At 45.5% G+C, this 17,429-nt stretch overlaps 1 long non-coding RNA gene across 2 annotated transcripts in view; it reads left to right on the forward strand.

Annotated features, from left to right (window-relative positions):
- Positions 1-10,949, forward strand: part of LOC147465811 (uncharacterized) — an 81,465-nt gene extending 70,516 nt beyond the window's left edge. The window contains exon 3 of one of the 2 annotated variants that reach the window (XR_015189467.1): positions 8,452-10,009. This is a non-coding gene — a long non-coding RNA (uncharacterized LOC147465811). The other variant, XR_015189464.1, reaches the window with a different exon arrangement.
- The last annotated feature ends 6,480 nt before the right edge of the window (positions 10,950-17,429 follow it).

Consider the following 17,429-nt stretch of genomic DNA (forward strand, 5'->3'; position numbering starts at 1 on the left):
AGGACAGCCCTGTCTGACCGAGCGTGTGAGCATGAAGCGCTCACCTCTCCCCCCTACCAAAAGCACCTGACTGTGAGCCTGTCTGTACAAAGCTAACACCCCTCTGATCCAAGCATCTGAGAAGCCCATCCTGCGAAGAGTGCCCTCTAGAAAGTCCCAGTCAACTCGGTCGTAGGCCTTCTCAAAATCGAGAAGAAGAATCACAAGGTCCTCACCACGGAGCCGTGCCAAGGCAGAAGCCTCCCAAAAAGTAAAGATGTCAAGGATACTACGTTCCTTGACAAAACTTGTCTAAGTCCCATGTATAAGGCTCTCTAAAAGTGGCTGAATCCTCAAACTCACAGCCGTGGCAAGAATTTTGTAGGCTGAGTTGAGGATGGTGATGGGGCGCCACTGTCGAATCTCATCCAAGGAGCCACCCTCCTTGGGAATGAGGTAGATCAGGCCCTCACTCATGCTGTCAGGCATCACTCCTGTGTGCAAAATGTACTGAAAAGCACTACAAAGATTTGGGCCAAGCAGGTCCCAGTACTCCAAGAAGAAGCTAGGAGTCAACCCATCCTCTCCTGGACAGCTACCATGAGGGAGGGCCCTCAGAGCTGTGTGCAGCTCCTCAAGCTGAAGTGGCATCTCTAGCCTCTGGCGCATCTCCTCTGTCACAAGACATGGCATCTGTGCCCAAACCTGCTCCCTACATGCATCCTGCCGCTCTGACTGAGGCTCGGCCGATACTAACTCACGGTAAAAGTCAGTAGCGACTACATGCATATCCTCGGGCTCACAAGCAACTGACCCATCGGGCCTCCTCAACTGACTGACCTTGGCATGCGAGTGCCGAGGCCCCACTGTCTCAAAAAAAGCACCAGTCACTCTGTCACCCACCTGAGTCCACTGAGATGCCTGTCGGTGGAAGGCAAACTCATGACGCCTCTCCTCTATGCTAGTAAGCTCCTGTCGAGCCTGCTGTAACTTCTCTCCAACCATGGACTGTCTGGATGCTGCTCCTCCATCCTCTGTAGTGAAGCGATGCCCCGTCTGAGACGCTGCTCCGCCTCTCTCGCTGCAGCCCGGCGAGCCAGAGACTCCTGGAGAAAAAAGTGGCTAAGCTGAGCTAGGCCTGAGGCCACTCTGTCTACTGGTGAATCTTGTTTGTCCATGCCCTCTGTCCAGAGAGCCTCTACCCTCTCTTTGAGTGCTCAGTCCAACAAGACCCTCTCTGGGATGCGGAGCATCGTGCTTCCACCCCTCTACCTGTTTGCCAGTGTGAGGATCACTGGTGCATGGTCCGAGAAGGAAGTCCCTGCCAGGATGCCCACTGAACCCTCCATGTCACTGAAGTGGTCACTAGTGTAGAAGCGATCTATGCGCGATAGATTCACTCCTCCCACTCTGCTGTCCGATCTAGAGAAGGTAAGATTGTCTGGGGGCCTCACAAAACCAAAATACTGCCATGTATCCGAGACCCTCAAAGTCATGCAAAACCTCTCCCAAGCTGCCAACTCGACTCCATGCACAGTAGCATGGGTGCCACCAATCCTGTCAGAAGGGTCCTCCAACATGTTGAAGTCCCCTCCTATACACCAATGATCGGCCTGCGGCAAAGACTGAACAATCTGTGACCAAAACTCTGCACGAGCACTTGCCACATTGGGCGCATAGATGTTCAGGAAGCCCACAAGGCCACCCTGAACCTGCATAGTAATCCACTGAGCCCTGCTTGGCACAATAATCCCTCTGCCCACAATGGCCTGCTGCAGTGAGTCCGCAATAGTCATACATACCCCTCCCTGGATGCCTCCAGGTCCAAAAGCAGCTGACCAAAAGGTATCATAACGTCCACGCAAAATCTGACCACAACGGAGAATGCGGCTCTCACACAGATGGTGCTCCTGAAGCATGAGGAGATCAATCTCTCCTTCCACAAGGCAACGTTGAAGCTCCTGACGCAATCGGCCCCGCTATCGCTGAAACTGGGGCCCACCTATCCCTGGACGTTCCATGAGACGATCCTCATGGGGAGCGAGAGAGAACAGATACTGTTGCAGCAGCAAGACGGGCTATCTTCAAGGCAGGCTTGGATGGGGAGTAATCCGCATCCGAGCGTCCTCTAGATAGGCGTGACTACAGTGAGTGCCTAGCCCAAGCCCAAGCAGAGCGAGCCGTACGCAACGCAACCTCCTCTGTCCAGGAGTCCTCATGAATGTATACATAGCAAGGCAAACACTGCGTATCAGCAAAGAAGTACACCACAATGTGCCTACATCCTGTTGAGTCTGGGGGTGTCACCGCAAACTTCGCCAATGGCCACAAAGTCTGCAACATATCTGTAACTCCAAGTTCTCCCATGTGGTGAGAGAACTCTAAGACCTGTGTATGTAACCATCCCACCACTGAGTCAAGGGACCACTCTGAATCGGCCCTACCACAGAGGAGGAAGGAGAAACCAACTGCCGAGTCCAAGGCCTCTGTCCCCCTAGCGGCGAGGAACAAAACATGGACCCTGAAACAGGTTGCCTCGTGGTCTGCTGGGAATCGCCGAGAAAACGAGTGAATCCGTAGTCGAAGAAGTCGCAGCGGCGTCTGATGTCAATGCTCGTCAGCCCACGAGGGATGGCTGCAAGGGAGGATGTCTGAATCTGTAGAGGGGGCCGCAAGAAGGGCTGACCCTCTTGCGCTAGGCGACTCGTGGCAAAGGCGCTGCCAAGAGATCGCCTAGCCGCCGGAGAGGGACCGGTCTCTTGAGCCGACTGAGGAACTGGAGCAGGAGGGGGGGGAGAGGGAGCTGGGAAGAGTGGGGGAGAAGAGGGGCGGGATGGGGCGATAGAGGTAGACGGGCGAGGTGGAGAGGCCACGGGAGCAGAAGGCGGGGAGGATGAGGCAAAGGGGGGGAACTCTGGGGGGGGGAGCGGCTGTCAAGGGAGAAGCGGAGGTGGAGGCTGACGTAGGAATCTCTTCCTACTCGAGAGGACCAAAATGGTTCCCCGTGGGAACCCACTGCTGCTGAGTAGGCACCTGAGGGCCACTCTGAGTGCCAGGCTGATGCTGTGGCCCCTGGCATCGGCGGCCACGGGCCTGCTGCCACCCCTCCTCCGGTGGAGCCCCAGGCTCGTAGGGTGGCTCTGCATCTGTATGCTGTGCCGTTGGCTGTCGCTGCGGGCCAGCCGTGGCAGGCTGGGGCTGAGGCTGTGGTGCAGGTTGCGGCCTTCTCCGTGGACAGGCCTTCGCTAGATGGCCCATCTGTCGACAGATAAAGCACTGGTTCGGGAGGCCCTAGTATTCCACACTCTGTCAAAACCAACTCCCACTCACCCGAGGTAAAAGGATAACCTTCGGGAGAGTGTGGGTATCTCTGACCAAAACTCGAACTGAGGGAATGCCAGCCGCCTTGGTAGCTACTGATGCTGCCGTGCGAGGTGTCTCCAAGACAGTCCCAATGGCGGAACCGATCCTGGAAAGAAGTGGTAGGTACTCTCCCCGTAAACCGGGAAAGCAGATTGAGATGGGGATGTCTGCCTCCTCTACTAGAACATCCGAAGCTGGGTCAAAACCATGTCGCCACTGTCGAAAGTGGAAACGTGAGGCTCGGATGGCCAGTGCACTCATAGCTATGACCTTGGACGCCATCTCGGAGGACTCAAACTCGATCTGATAGTACCCCCGTCCGAGAATCTGGACATCCAAAATCTTTTCCACCTCTACGAGAAGGCGGGCCTCGAGAAGGTCTCACAGCTCTCCTCTGCTAGGTCGGGTGCCGAGAATCTTGCAGATGACCGAGGTCGCTTGCAGTCACTCTACCTGAGCGGCAAGGCTGGCTTGCTCTGTAGGCCAGAGAGCAAGTCGAATGGTGGGCTCAGCAGGGTCGCGCGAGGGGGCTTCTAGCGAGTCCCTCTGTGGCGAAGCTCGAGCCTCCATCAGTGTCTATTGTTGTGGCATAAGAAGAAGACGACGGGAGGGTGCTGCAGAAGGGCGCGCCAAAACTTCTCCAAGGAGTTGACGCAAATGCCGAAAGTGCCGAATCTACAGGGAGTAACCGAGGCGGAGGGCCCAAATTGACGGGCGAACGGGCTGACTCGGGGGGGGGGGGGTGGTTTGATAAAGCGGGCTGGGGCAAGCGGGCCAGCGGCGAGAGAGCTGGGGCTGAGGGCGTGCGGCGCCAGCAACGGCTGGGATGGCGGGCGGACGGGCTGGGACAGGGCAGCGCGAGGGGGGGCAGCAGGGGCTGAGGGCAGCCCGAGGGAGGGCAGTGAGTAGCACGTGGGGGGCGGGGGGGAGGGCTGGGTGGGGATGGCGACGGCGCATCGAGGGTGGGTGCACAGCAGAAGCGAGCGCGCGCGTCCAGAAATCTAAAGACCGGTGCTCCCCAAGATGCCTGTTGATATTTGTTATCGTGAGTTACTTGAAAACAACACATACTTGGGCAACACGTTAGTCAGTATGTATGTCAAGTGCGGTGTACTTCTCAACGTGCAACAAGCCCATTTTATCTCCAATACGGTGGTCGGGGTCAGAAAGTTGTGGGCTGTTTTCAATATATGCAGAGAAAGAACGGTGCATTGCTCAGAGTTCAACAAGTCCTCGCCTCCGCAATGGTGTCTCATAGAATAGGATGGGCAATATGTACGCCAAGTGCGATGCACTTCTTAGGGCGCGATAGGTCCTCGACGAGGTTCCTATTCAAAATGTTGTCTCATAGAGTGAATTGATTGCAAGATATGTCCAACACGGTCAAGGTCAGAAAGTGCGCTATTCAGCTGATGTAGAGAGAGGGCTTCTCTCCAAATGCAATCACGTGCTCTTGCACCTTGAATCCATGCGGCATTACACAAGATGCTCACATTCACGCTGCGAACCTTGACGAGGTTCTTGTCCAAAATGTTGTCTCATGGAGTGAATTGATTGCCGGATATGTCTAACAGGGTCAAGGTCAGGAAGTGGGCTATTTCAAGTGATGTAGAGAAAGGTCATCTCTCCAAATGCAATCGCATACTCTTGCACCTTGAACGCATGTGGCATTACACAAGGAAGTAGGATACCTGTTGATATTTGTTATCGTGAGTTGCTTGAAAAGAACACATACTTGGGCAACACGTTAGTCAGTATGTAGGTCAAGTGCGATGTAGTTCTCAAAGTGCAACAAGCCCATGTTATCTCCAATAGGGTGGTCCGGGTCAAAAGGCTGTGGGCTGTTTTCAACATATGCAGAGAGAGGACAGTGCATTTCTCAGAGTTCAACAAGTCCTCGACTCCGCAATGTTGTCTCATAGAGTGCATTGATTGCAGCATGGGCAATATGTAGGCCAAATGCGATGCACTTCCTAGAGCGCGATAGGTCCTCGACAAGGTTCCTGTTCGAAATGTTGTCTGATGGACTGAATTGATTGCAGGATATGTCCAACATGGTCAAGGTCAGGAAGTGGGCTATTTCAGCTGATGTAGAGAGAGGGCATCTCTCCAAATGCAATCACATACTCTTGCACCTTGAAGGCATGGGACATTACACAAGGAAGTAGGATACCTGTTGATATTTGTTATCGTGAGTTACTTAAAAAGAACACATACTTGGGCAACACGTTAGTCAGTCTGTATGTCAAGTGCAGTGTACTTCTCAAAGTGCAACAAGCCCATGTTATCTCCAATAGGGTGGTCGGGGTCAAAAAGCTGTGGGCTGTTTTCAACATATACAGAGAGAGAACGGTGCATTGCTCGGAGTTCAACAAGTCCTCGACTCCGCAATGTTGTCTCATAGAGTAGGATGGGCAATATGTACGCCAAGTGCGATGCACTTCCTAGAGCACGATAGGTCCTCCACGAGGTTCCTGTTCGAAATGTTGTCTCATGGAGTGAATTGATTGGAGGATACGTCCAACGCGGTTAGGGTCAGAAAGTGCGCTATTTCAACTGATGTAGAGAGAGGGCATCTCTCCAAATGCAATCACGTGCTCTTGCACCTTGAAGGCATAGGGCATTACACAAGGAAGTAGGATACCTGTTGATATTTGTTATCGTGAGTTACTTGAAAAGAACACATACTTGGGCAACACGTTGATCAGTATGTATGTCACGTGCGGTGTACTTCTCAAAGTGCAACAAGCCCATGTTATCTCCAATAGGGTGGTCGGGGTCAAAAATCTGTGGGTTGTTTTCAACCTATGCAGAGAGAAAACGGTGCATTGCTCAAAGTTCAACAAGTCCTCGACTCCGCAATGTTGTCTCATAGAGTAGGATGGGCAATATGTACGCCAAGTGCGATGCACTTCCTAGAGCGCTCCTCCATGAGGTTCCTGTTCTGAATGTTGTCTCATCGAGTGAATTGATTGCAGGATATGTCCAACACGGTCAAGGTCAGACAGTCCGCTATTTCAGCTGATGTAGAGAGAGGGCATCTCTCCACATGCAATCACGTGCTCTTGCACCTTGAAGGAATGCGGCATTACACAAGATGCTCAGATTCACAGTGCGAACCTTGACGAGGTTCTTGTCCAAAATGTTGTCTCATGGAATGAATTGATTGCCGGATATGTCTAACAGGGTCAAGGTTAGGAAGTGGGCTATTTCAGCTGATGTAGAGAGAGGTCATCGCTCCAAATGCAATCACATACTCTTGCACCTTGAAGGCATGCGGCATTACACAAGGAAGTAGGATACCTATTGATATTTGTTATCGTGAGCTACTTGAAAAGAACACATACTAGGGCAAGACGTAGGTAGTATGTATGTCAAGTGGGGTGTAATTCTCAAAGTGCAACAAGCCCATGTTATCTCCAATAGGGTGGTCGGGGTCCGAAAGCTGTGGGCTGTTTTCAACATATGCAGTGAGAGGACGGTGCATTTACAAGGGTTCAACAAGTCCTCGACTCCGCAATTGTTGTCTCACAGAGTCCATTGATTGTAGGATGGGCAATATGTACTCCAAGTGCGATGCACTTCCTAGAGCATGATAGGTCCTCGACGAGGTTCTTGTTCGAAATGTTGTCTCATGGAGTAAAATGATTGCAGGATATGTCCAACATGGTCAAGGTCAGAAAGTGCGCTATTTCAGCTGATGTAGAGAGAGAGCATCTCTCCAAATGCAATTGCACCTTGAAGGCATGCGGCGTTACACAAGATGCTCAGATTCACACTGCGAACCTTGACGAGGTTCTTGTCCATGGTTTATGGTGTTGGGATTGGATCATGAAGTGATCTAGATGGTTTATGGTAGACGTGTAAGGATAGAGACCCTGTACAGTCTAACTGCTTGGAAAAGATTGTTTATGCACATTGAAAGTGTTATTGTGATTGGACTCATGTGTTATGTTTCTCATGGCAGCGTCACTACAAGACTAGGATTACCTACATCGCTTAGCCTTAGACTAAAGGTCGTTGACTTGGGGCTTCGCTGGATCGGGGGTGTTGCCTAGGTCTTCTTCTTTTTATTAGGTCATCTACACGGTTAGTGCATTGGGGGTTGAATGACCTACACGGCTAACGCGTTGGAAATTTTTCCTTGGCTTTGCCTAAACACCCGGTGATGGGCATCAAAGAGACGTGGCACCTAAATTGGTATAGTTGGTGTTGATACCCTACCACCTACCGGTACTTGGAATCCTATAAGAGCTCTAGTTCATGGAGGGAGGCGAAGCGGTCTCAGCCTATGTTTGGCTCAGATAGGTTGGAGCAGTTCTGGCTCGCTTTCAACAAAGTGAAATTCTCTCTGTTCGTAGTAGAGCGAAAGTGGATTAGTGGACCGGTTGATCCCTACACAGGGCTACTAGTTATTTTGTCATTAACTTTTTTTTAATGTTATGGTATACCAGATTTTGTCATTGCCTTAATACATGGTTTCCTATTTCAATTAGAAGGGGCATTTAAAGATTCTCCGTTGTCATTCTCTCACTCTCTGTGCACTCTATTTCACCCTCCACTATATTCTCTCTCTCTCCCACAACACGGTGTACACATATATTCACTTTCCACAATGTTATATTTTTTCTTGAGTACGCTTTCATTCATAACACCCATTCAGGGGTAGCACGAGTTGGTAGATAATCTGGATGCAGTCCGGCTCATGGCCTAAACTCCATGCTTGGTCGGGTGCTAATAACTCCTCCCCTATGCAAATACTTTTGCAACTCTGATATATATTAATAATTGTAAAAAAGTGCAAATTGTATATTTTGTGCATAGACCCCCGGGGAGGCCCTATCTATTACCTTGGTATCAAAGCCAATGCTTAAGGTTATGGGGTAGCCTAAAGCCTGATACTAGTCGGATTAGTTATGCATCGTACACGCATTCATGCATGCTATTTGAGAAAGGATATTGTATTCATGATGCATTTATAAGTGACATTTGTTGGTGGTACTTGTTTGATTTGTCTTCTTGAGTGGAAGTGTTTGGTTTGAGTTATGGTAAAGTTATTGAAGTGTTCAAACAATGACGTTGTAATTTCTTTGAATGTTTGTTTTGTAGTAACAAATGGCTCCCACAGTGACGTTTGAATGCTTTAGCCAGGGGAATGAGGTTTTGGCCATAGTGTTCAACAGTATGACCACACGGTTGTCAAGGGATGAACGTGAACTCTTTTATTTAGAAATCGGGACCAAAGTCTTTGGCATGTCAGGAAGCATAGCTTGTCGGAAGAATGTTGACCGTAGCTACTTCACTTTCGCTAAGAACCCTTAGATCAATTCTTCATCTATATTGACGACATTCCAAGAGATTGGTTTTCCAACCTCATATTACTTCAACTCAGAATATGGTTAGACCTAGAAGACATGTTCTACAACTTGGCCATGCGCTCCCAAATGTTAAGGATTGCCGAAGTTGCTAAGAAGTATGAAGCTCTTGCAGTTTTCATAGGAAGGAAGAAGCTAGAGGATACCTACAGACCACGTTGTCGCATGGGAGGTCTAAGAGAATACCCTATTATGAGAGCTAAAAGAATATTTAGAGAATTAGCTCCAAGGCACCCATAATATTGTAATGAAATCATAAAGATCAAATTTTGATGAATAAAAGGAGCATAGACTCAGTTTTGGTTCACATGTGTACTAAGTTTCTCTCTCTCCTTGTCTTGTTTTAGATGGATCTTCTTAATTGTCTAGATGAACTTCCGAGTGACTTTGCACAAAGAGTCTTTTTCAATATGCGGTTGGATTCAAACTCCATAGGGGAATTGAAGTGGTTCAAGTTTCAAAGGGGACTAGGGATTACCTTGTGCCTAACACTTATGTAGCATGGGAGTTATATGTTGAAGCTCAGTCTGAACATCGAACACAAGTGCCTGATATGTTTATGACCAACCCACAACTTTGAGTAAAGGAAAAGATCCAAGAAGGCGATGTTAAAGTGCAAAGATATGCTCTTTACTTTAGCTTATGCTCTCTTTTGGACATACCAAGTCAAGAACTCATACTTAGTAAGAAGGCCCTCGTGCTCAACCAAGATATGGCTTTTGTGAGAAGGTCATAATCAAAGTATGGAAGAAGTCAAATGGCAGCAACCAATTCTATTATGTATCCGAGGATTGGTTTAATAGAGTCTATGGACCTATTCTCAAATACAGTCCTCACAATGTCACTGTTACCTTTGATGAGACTACGAGAAACCAAGGTGCATTGGTGACTGTGCCTAAGCACAACCAATGGCAATGAACTCGAGTAGATATTTTTACCGAAATGATGTAAATGAACGACATGCTCATGTAAACTACTTTAATGGATTATCACCCAAGGATGTATCACGGGGGGAAGAATGATACGAAAAAAAATACATGACTTTTAGTGCACAAGTTGTAGTTCTAAACTTTGACACCCAAGATGTGAACAAATATAGGGGTAGAACCTCGGTTGTAGGAACCAAGAATTGGTTCAGAAAACCCTTTCATATTTATGTATCTCCCTAGAAACACTATGTACCTTTTTGGTCTTCTACGGTTATAAAAATTTGATTTGGATATAACACATTGTTTTGAGGATATAATGTTTGAGTTTGAATCTTGGTTTTATCGTTCTAACTAACTTGAGTGATGGGGTGTGTGTGTAGATGACTGACATCTTACCTCTAGGGTTATGGGCGGATATACTGTCTCGCCTTATGGTGGAGGAGCATTTTCAAACTGGAGTGGAAGTGCAAAGACTTGTCACTACCACGCATAATGGAAAAGAGAAGAAAAGTCTGATGTCTACGGATTTTATTGTACTTGATACCTTCCGATCTTGGTATCATTATGCAGCACGCAACCCGAGTTTAGATCACGTGAGCATAAACCCTCGCCTGTTGGGAGTATCGAGTGGATACAATCCAAGTTGGGAACAGAGATTGTTATCACTAATCAAATATTGTACATAAATGCTTATGAACTTATCCTAAGACTGACAAAGAAAACATGAATGGCCAAAAACATACTTCCTTTAGTAATGGCTACGGGATGCTTTGACATTGTTATGTTTAATATATGGAGCCATCAATGCAAAAACAACGACCGATATTCCTTTGGCCCGGTACCTTGGAAGTTGTTCTTTGACTTATTTGGAAAGTCACTAATCTATAATCCTCGCAATGTGAAAATTTTGTACAATGCCTATAATAGACCTCAGTGCCTTGCAAATTGTGCAAATATTCACAGCTCAGTTGGATGGGACACACCGGATGTGTTTCCAAAAGATTCTGCCTGCTTCAATGATTATTTTCGGTACAAGAAGGCGATTCTCCACACCAAAAGGGGGGTACCTGTGACAACAAATCCCTTACTCAAGAATGATATGACTCACACGCCAATGAAGACATGTTCCAGCCAAAGATCACAAAGTTTTATTGGAATCAACCATCCAATATACTCAAGGAGTGTGACAACTATGCTCCCTTGGTGGAAGAATGTCACAATAAATATTACCAAGTGCATTATGTCAGAGTCATTAGGATTTTATAAAAGCTTTTGAGACACTTGTAGACTTTTCAAAAACCCAAAGTTTTATGATATAGAGATTGGATTAATTTATTCGTTATTCTTTCTCTTATTTTTCTCTCATCTTATCTTCAACTATCTATTCCATTTTATTTTAGGACTTTAAGTGGATTAGAATATTTTACTAAGTGTGACCTTGGTTGATATGGTCAGTAAGTTACCATGTCTTCTAAAGAAAATATGGTTGCTACTAACGTAAATGCGTCTATTGTTCCTCACACCATCATTGATAGTGACATCGATGCTATGCTTCGCAAGTCTCAACCTGAAAATTTTAGCGGGGAAGTCAAAGATGTAAGCAAAGTTCTTGAAGATTAGATTGAGCGCATGGATGATTACTTTGATTTAGCTTATTCCTCAACAATAAACAAAGCTATCATCGCTAAGTTCAAATTAGAGAAAACAGCCAAGCATTGGTGGAGAGACCATTGCACAAAAAACAATGTTGATCTTAATGTTGCAACTTGTGATACCTTAAAATCCAGCTCAAGAAGAACTATCAAAACAAAGAAACTCATTCAGACCATATGAATGCGTTTCTTGACTGTACTCAAGGAACTAGAGATCTAGAATCATACTATGAACATTTCTTAACCCTTGTCAAGAATGCTTCAGCACAGGGATGACTCAAGAGGTCAAAGTAGCTCGATTCGTATCAAGGTTACATAATCCTATGAAGAGTAGACTCCAAAGTCTTCGGCTTATCAAGTTTGCAGATGTCCTTGATGCAGATAAACCCGTTGAAATAGAGTTATCTACTACGAAAACAGAAAACCAAAACCTGTTCCTGTTTGTGAAATCAAAAGGCCTGGTCCCGAGGAGGAACAAAGATCTGAAAATCCACAACAAAGAGAGAGAACTTATTATGTATGAAAGCCAAACAGGATCATTTGTGCTACACTTGTCTTGATCCTGATCATTAATCCAAGGGTTGTCCATTTAAAAATTCAAGCTTCACAGGATTGATTCATAATTATGAACATAGAAACTTTAATCCGACTTGGAATTTCGAAAACTTTAGTCCCAGACCATCGGCAATTCAGAGGAACGTCAATCAACAAAACTTTAATCAAAATCAGAGACAACCTCAAAACCAAGAGAACTTTAGACCAGGCAATCCACCTTTTGTCCGGAATGGACCGCCTGCCAACAATAACAACAATGGAAATGTTAATCGTCAACCTCATCCAGGAGGAGGAGGAAATCAAAGACCTTAAGTTAACAGAGCTCAAGGGGTTAGAGGTGAAGGAAATCATGCAAACGCGTATGTTCATGTTGCAATTGAACATAGGGAGTGAATGAACAATTTTTAGTAATTCAAACCCCAGTGGAGTATCAAGGTAACCATTTTACCTTATTGATTGATTCAAAGAGTATACATTCTTTCATATCTCCTAAGTGCATCAGAAACCTCATTTTACCTAAACACTTTGATACAGGCCTTACAGTAGAATCAGCTACGCGTAGAAAGGTTAGATCTTCTACTTCAGTGGTGGGTAACTTGAATTTTGTTTTGAATAGTCATGCAAATTTCGGAGTCTTACCCATAGGAACTACGATGGAATTCTTGGGTTGGTTTGGCTTAAAGCCAATGATGCTCACATACATTGTAAAGACACTTCATTGACTTTCAAAAATGATCAAAACTCTAGAGTTACAGTTATTGAGAAACAGGGGAAGCCTAAGTTTCGGCTAGTGAACTTTACCAAACTTATGAAGAGTCGTAGAAAAAATGAAAGGATACGCAGTAAATCTTAACCCTAAGGAGAAGAAGATAGATTCACCTGAACTCGAATGGATAACAAAATTTGATGATGTATTTCTCGAAGAACTTTCACAATTATCACCCAAGCGTGATGTTGATCATGCAATAGAGCTTGCTCCAAGAGCTCAGCCAGTTGCTCGTAGACCTTACAAAATGTAAGTACCTGAATATGCAAAACTCAAGGAGCAATTCTTGAATAAGGCTTCATTTAAACCAACGTTTCTCCATGGAGTACTCCTGTTCTCTTTAATCGAAAGAAAGGTGGTACTCTATGTCTTTGTATTGATTATCATGGATTGAACCAGGTAACAAATCAAGAATAAGTATGCAATACCAAAGATTGATAAATTGACCGATTACATGGAGCTTCTATCTTCACAAAGGTTGATCTTAAGTTAGCATATTATCAAATCCGAATCAAAGAGGAGAGCATACCAAAGACACAATTTAATACTCGTTTTGGACATTGTGAATTTACAGTTATACCTTTTGGACTTATCAATGCTCTTGTAACTTTTAATTGTCTTATGACCGATGTGTTTCAAGAGCATCTTGATGATTTTGTTCTTGTCTTCTTTGATGATATCCTAGTTTACTCAAGAAACAGAGAAGAACACGAACAACATGTGCGGCATGTACTTGAACTTCTCCGTCAAAATCAACTTTATGCCAAACGTAGCAAACGCACCTTTTTCACTAACAAGGTGGAATCTTTGGGATTTATTGTATCTAAGGATGGTGTTTCTACTGATCCAAATAAGATTGAACCTCCTATAGCTTGGCCTACACCAAAATGACTACCAGAAGTACGTGGCTTTCTTGGTTTAACAGGATGGTATTGTACATTTATTGAAGGTTATGCTAAGATTGCATCTCCATTGACCAATACGCTTAAGAAGGCTAAAGTGTTTACTTGGAATGAGCGTGCTCAAGCTAGTTTTGAGAAACTCAAAAAAGCTTTGGTGAATGCTCCAATACTACAACTTCCAGACTTCTCAAAGTGGACAAGCAATTGGTGGCCTTCTATCTAAAGAAGGAAAATCAATAGCTTATGACTCGTAAGTTACATATACATGAGTAAAATTATCCTACATTTGACTTGGAATTATAGGTCATTGTGCATGCTCTTAAAGTATGGCGACATTAATGATCCATTTATTTCTAGTCAAGACAACATTTATGCGTTTATGATCACGTGCGTGCATAAAAAGCGCTTTTCGTTTCACGTCATAGAGACGGTAAGAACATTATTTTGGTCATAAATCACAAACCGTTATGAATCAACCGGAACCCTTTATACCAGAGATAAAACACATCATTTAGAACATTTTCTCTCTTTGATGTCATGTGAAAATCATGCACGAGCGAAGAGATATGGTCAAAAAACAGCTTGTTACTGCACTTAACCAAATTTTTTGACTCTAGGCCCCTTGGAACCACTAGATAGATTCACTGGATGGGCAAACCCATTTAACCAATTAAAAAGCTTGATGAAACTTGATGATAAATGTATTAAGGTGTCCATTATCACCTCGGGAACGTGAGTTAGTGATCGTTCTATAACTGGTTTTACCTACATGTGTAGAGCGCTACGTACGAGGGTTACCATATGACGTTGTGAGTTAACCCAGCTGTTTTTGTATGATTTATGGTTTGTTTTGGTGAGTTGCTTTCAACTATTAGATGGCTATAAACTTACTTAAGACTATATGGTTAGACATCCCGAACCGCATAGACAGATATGATTAAAGTAGCTTTCTTTTGGGATTACCGTTTGTTGTGTGAGTACCACATGGGTGAAGTGATGTGATAGAGTGCTAGTCTATACTATGGAGCTGATCTTGATGCATTGGTTTGAGATCAAATACTTTCATTTGCATGTTATGCATACTCCCAAAAATGCCAAAAAGTTTTTTTTTTCATATGTGTGAAGTTATCGTTTATGGTTGACCTAAAGGTCGGAGCTGTTTTGCATCATGTTTATGGTGATGGAATATTATCATATGATGTATGGGAACTTATGGATTGGTGTAGATGCCTCATATACATGGTTATGATTGCTTTTCACCTTTCTATGTCAAAACTAGCTCTATGTGCTAGGGAGGTGAAGTGCAGATGTGATGCATCAACTTTGCATGGTTGGATGTTGTCAAAATTGGATTTTCATATCATGATTAGTTTCTGATTGGACTCTTTTTATGCATGAAATAATCATGTCTTAAGGATCATATGTGTGTGGACTCCGATCGATTGCAGGGGATATGTCAAACTCCAAGTAGTGTGGGAGTTGGTTCAATGTGATTATGATTTATGGTTAAGGGTTGAGATTCCCTTATGGATTATGGTTGTGATTTATGGTGGAAGCCGGTGTGGCTCATGGTTTTTTTTTCTGGATATGGTTATGCTATCGAAATGTTGCCGAAATTTTTGTAGTCATGTTATGTTCTAAAGTGGTTATGCAAGATTGGTCGTGCCTCACCTAAGTTGGGTGGAGTGCTCACCCGTGTGATGTGATTAGATTATGGTTTATGGTGTTGGGATTAGATCATGAAGTGATCTAGATGGTTTATGGTAGACGTGTAAAGGTAGAGACGCTGTACAATCTAAATGCTTGAAAAAGATTGTTTGTGCATATCGGAAGTGCTATTGTGATTGGACTCAGGTGTTATGTTTCTCATGGAAGCGTCGCTACAAGACTAAGATTATCTACAATGCTTAGCCTTAGACAAAAGGGTCGTTTGAAGGGGGATCGGAGAGCACCACAGACGGAGAGTGAGAGAGAAGGAGACACACGACACACAAGGAGACTCAAAGAGTGAGCAACCCCCTAGACACTTATGCTATGTATAAGGTATACAAGTCAGTGGGCGCCCAGACTCTGGGCGGCCGAGCAAGGCACAGTTCCCTATACCCCAACAACCTCCCACTTAAAGGCGACTGTGCCTTTAAGCAAGGGAACCTAGTCTAAAGACTACAAAAGGTGAGAGAAAACCGCTCTCAATCGATGCCCACTGGCTGGCTGTGATCGTGTGCATCCGGTTGTCTAGCTCCCATGTAAGTCCATACACCACCGGACGTACCGCACACATACTGCAAGTATGTACGCAATACCTGCATATCTCCCTCGTGCATTGTGCCCAACTGCAAATGCTCCCACTGCAGCTGCAATATCCGGTCTCAAGATCAGCATCTCATCCATGAGACCACCGAATGCCGATGCAATGCTAGCGGGCCCTGCTAGCTCTACGGAGCATGCATCAACATATATATCCCTCGCAATAGGCATCTCGACTGACAAGGCGTGTCAGCCACATGCATCTCCTGACTGTCCACAAAAGATGCATAAACCTGTCGTGCAACCTTAGACCAAACCAGCTGCTCTAGGTGTCTGCTGGAAGACATATCCTGCACAACTATATCCCCATGCTCACTGTCGAGCATAGAAAGGAATGATTGCATAATTGCTGACGTCTCAGCCTCCTCTGCAATCATCCACTGCAAACATGACCACTCAATTTGCTGTGACTCACTAGAGCTCTCATGCTCTAACTCCTTATGCATAGACTCTTGCACAACTTCCTCCTGTCGTGACTCACTAGACCAAGACCGCTCTACCTGTCTATCCTGCATAGAATTAGCTCGCACAACTGACTCTCTGCTTTCCTCAGTCACTAGCAAAGCATGCATGTCTAACTCTGTCACCTCTCTGTGTGACTACTCAAGTCGTGTCCCAACTATGTGCACAACGAACTCACTACTCTGCACTCCATGCAAAGCACCCTGCAACCCATGAGCAAAAGAGACTGTCCAGGTCTCTCGCTCGCTGCATGGCTGTAACAATATTGAGACTCGACCATCTCGCACCAGTACTACGTGCAATGGGTACCATGTGCCAACTCTAGCACCTCTCGCAATCACTAGCGAACCCAAATGCAACGCAAAAGATCGCTCAAGCAGCGATACCCGACATCCACTATCCCGTAACTGTCTAACTGAGATCAAATCTCGTCTCAGATCTAGCACATAATGCACATGACGCAGGGTAAACCTCATACCATTGGGCAAGGACAAACATACGTCTCCTGCACTCTCAATGTCATACACAACACCATCAGCCATGTGCACACAACCAAGTCTCCCACTAGAAAACGTGCTAAACCACTCACGATGCGACGTGACATGGAAAGTAGCATCTGAATCTAGTAACCAATGTGAAGACAATGTGCAATCTGATATGCAATTCGTAGACATAAGATCGTCTGAAGACAAGCTAGATGTAAATGTGACATCGCCGTCACAAGCATCTGTCATGCCCAAATCTGCATCACGCATTTGTCGCCTCCGCTGTCTCAAACGACTGAAACATCGACGCCTAATGTGCCCTCTATGTCCACAATGCCAACATGTCAAGTCTCTATGCCGTCGAGACTTGCGTTTGGGACCAATCTCTCCCATGGACATAGAAGTGGTACTAGACTCCCCTGTAGACATGGATGTCGCATACATAGCATGTAAACTCTGCCATAAAGCATGTGTTGTAGTCTCCCTCGAGACCTGCCAGTAAACAGACTCAACCAGATGCAAATGAATCGTAGACATGGCTAACTCATCAAGATCCTGCCAATCATCATCACGCATAGACTTGGGCTTCGCCGATAAACCACGCAAGGGTTTATCCTGCCCCAAATCCGCCAATGCAACAAGCATATGCTCCTT

This window comes from Adiantum capillus-veneris, chromosome 1 (genome assembly GCF_014529385.1).
Source record: "Adiantum capillus-veneris isolate H3 chromosome 1, ASM1452938v2, whole genome shotgun sequence".
Lineage (NCBI taxonomy): Eukaryota > Viridiplantae > Streptophyta > Polypodiopsida > Polypodiales > Pteridaceae > Adiantum > Adiantum capillus-veneris.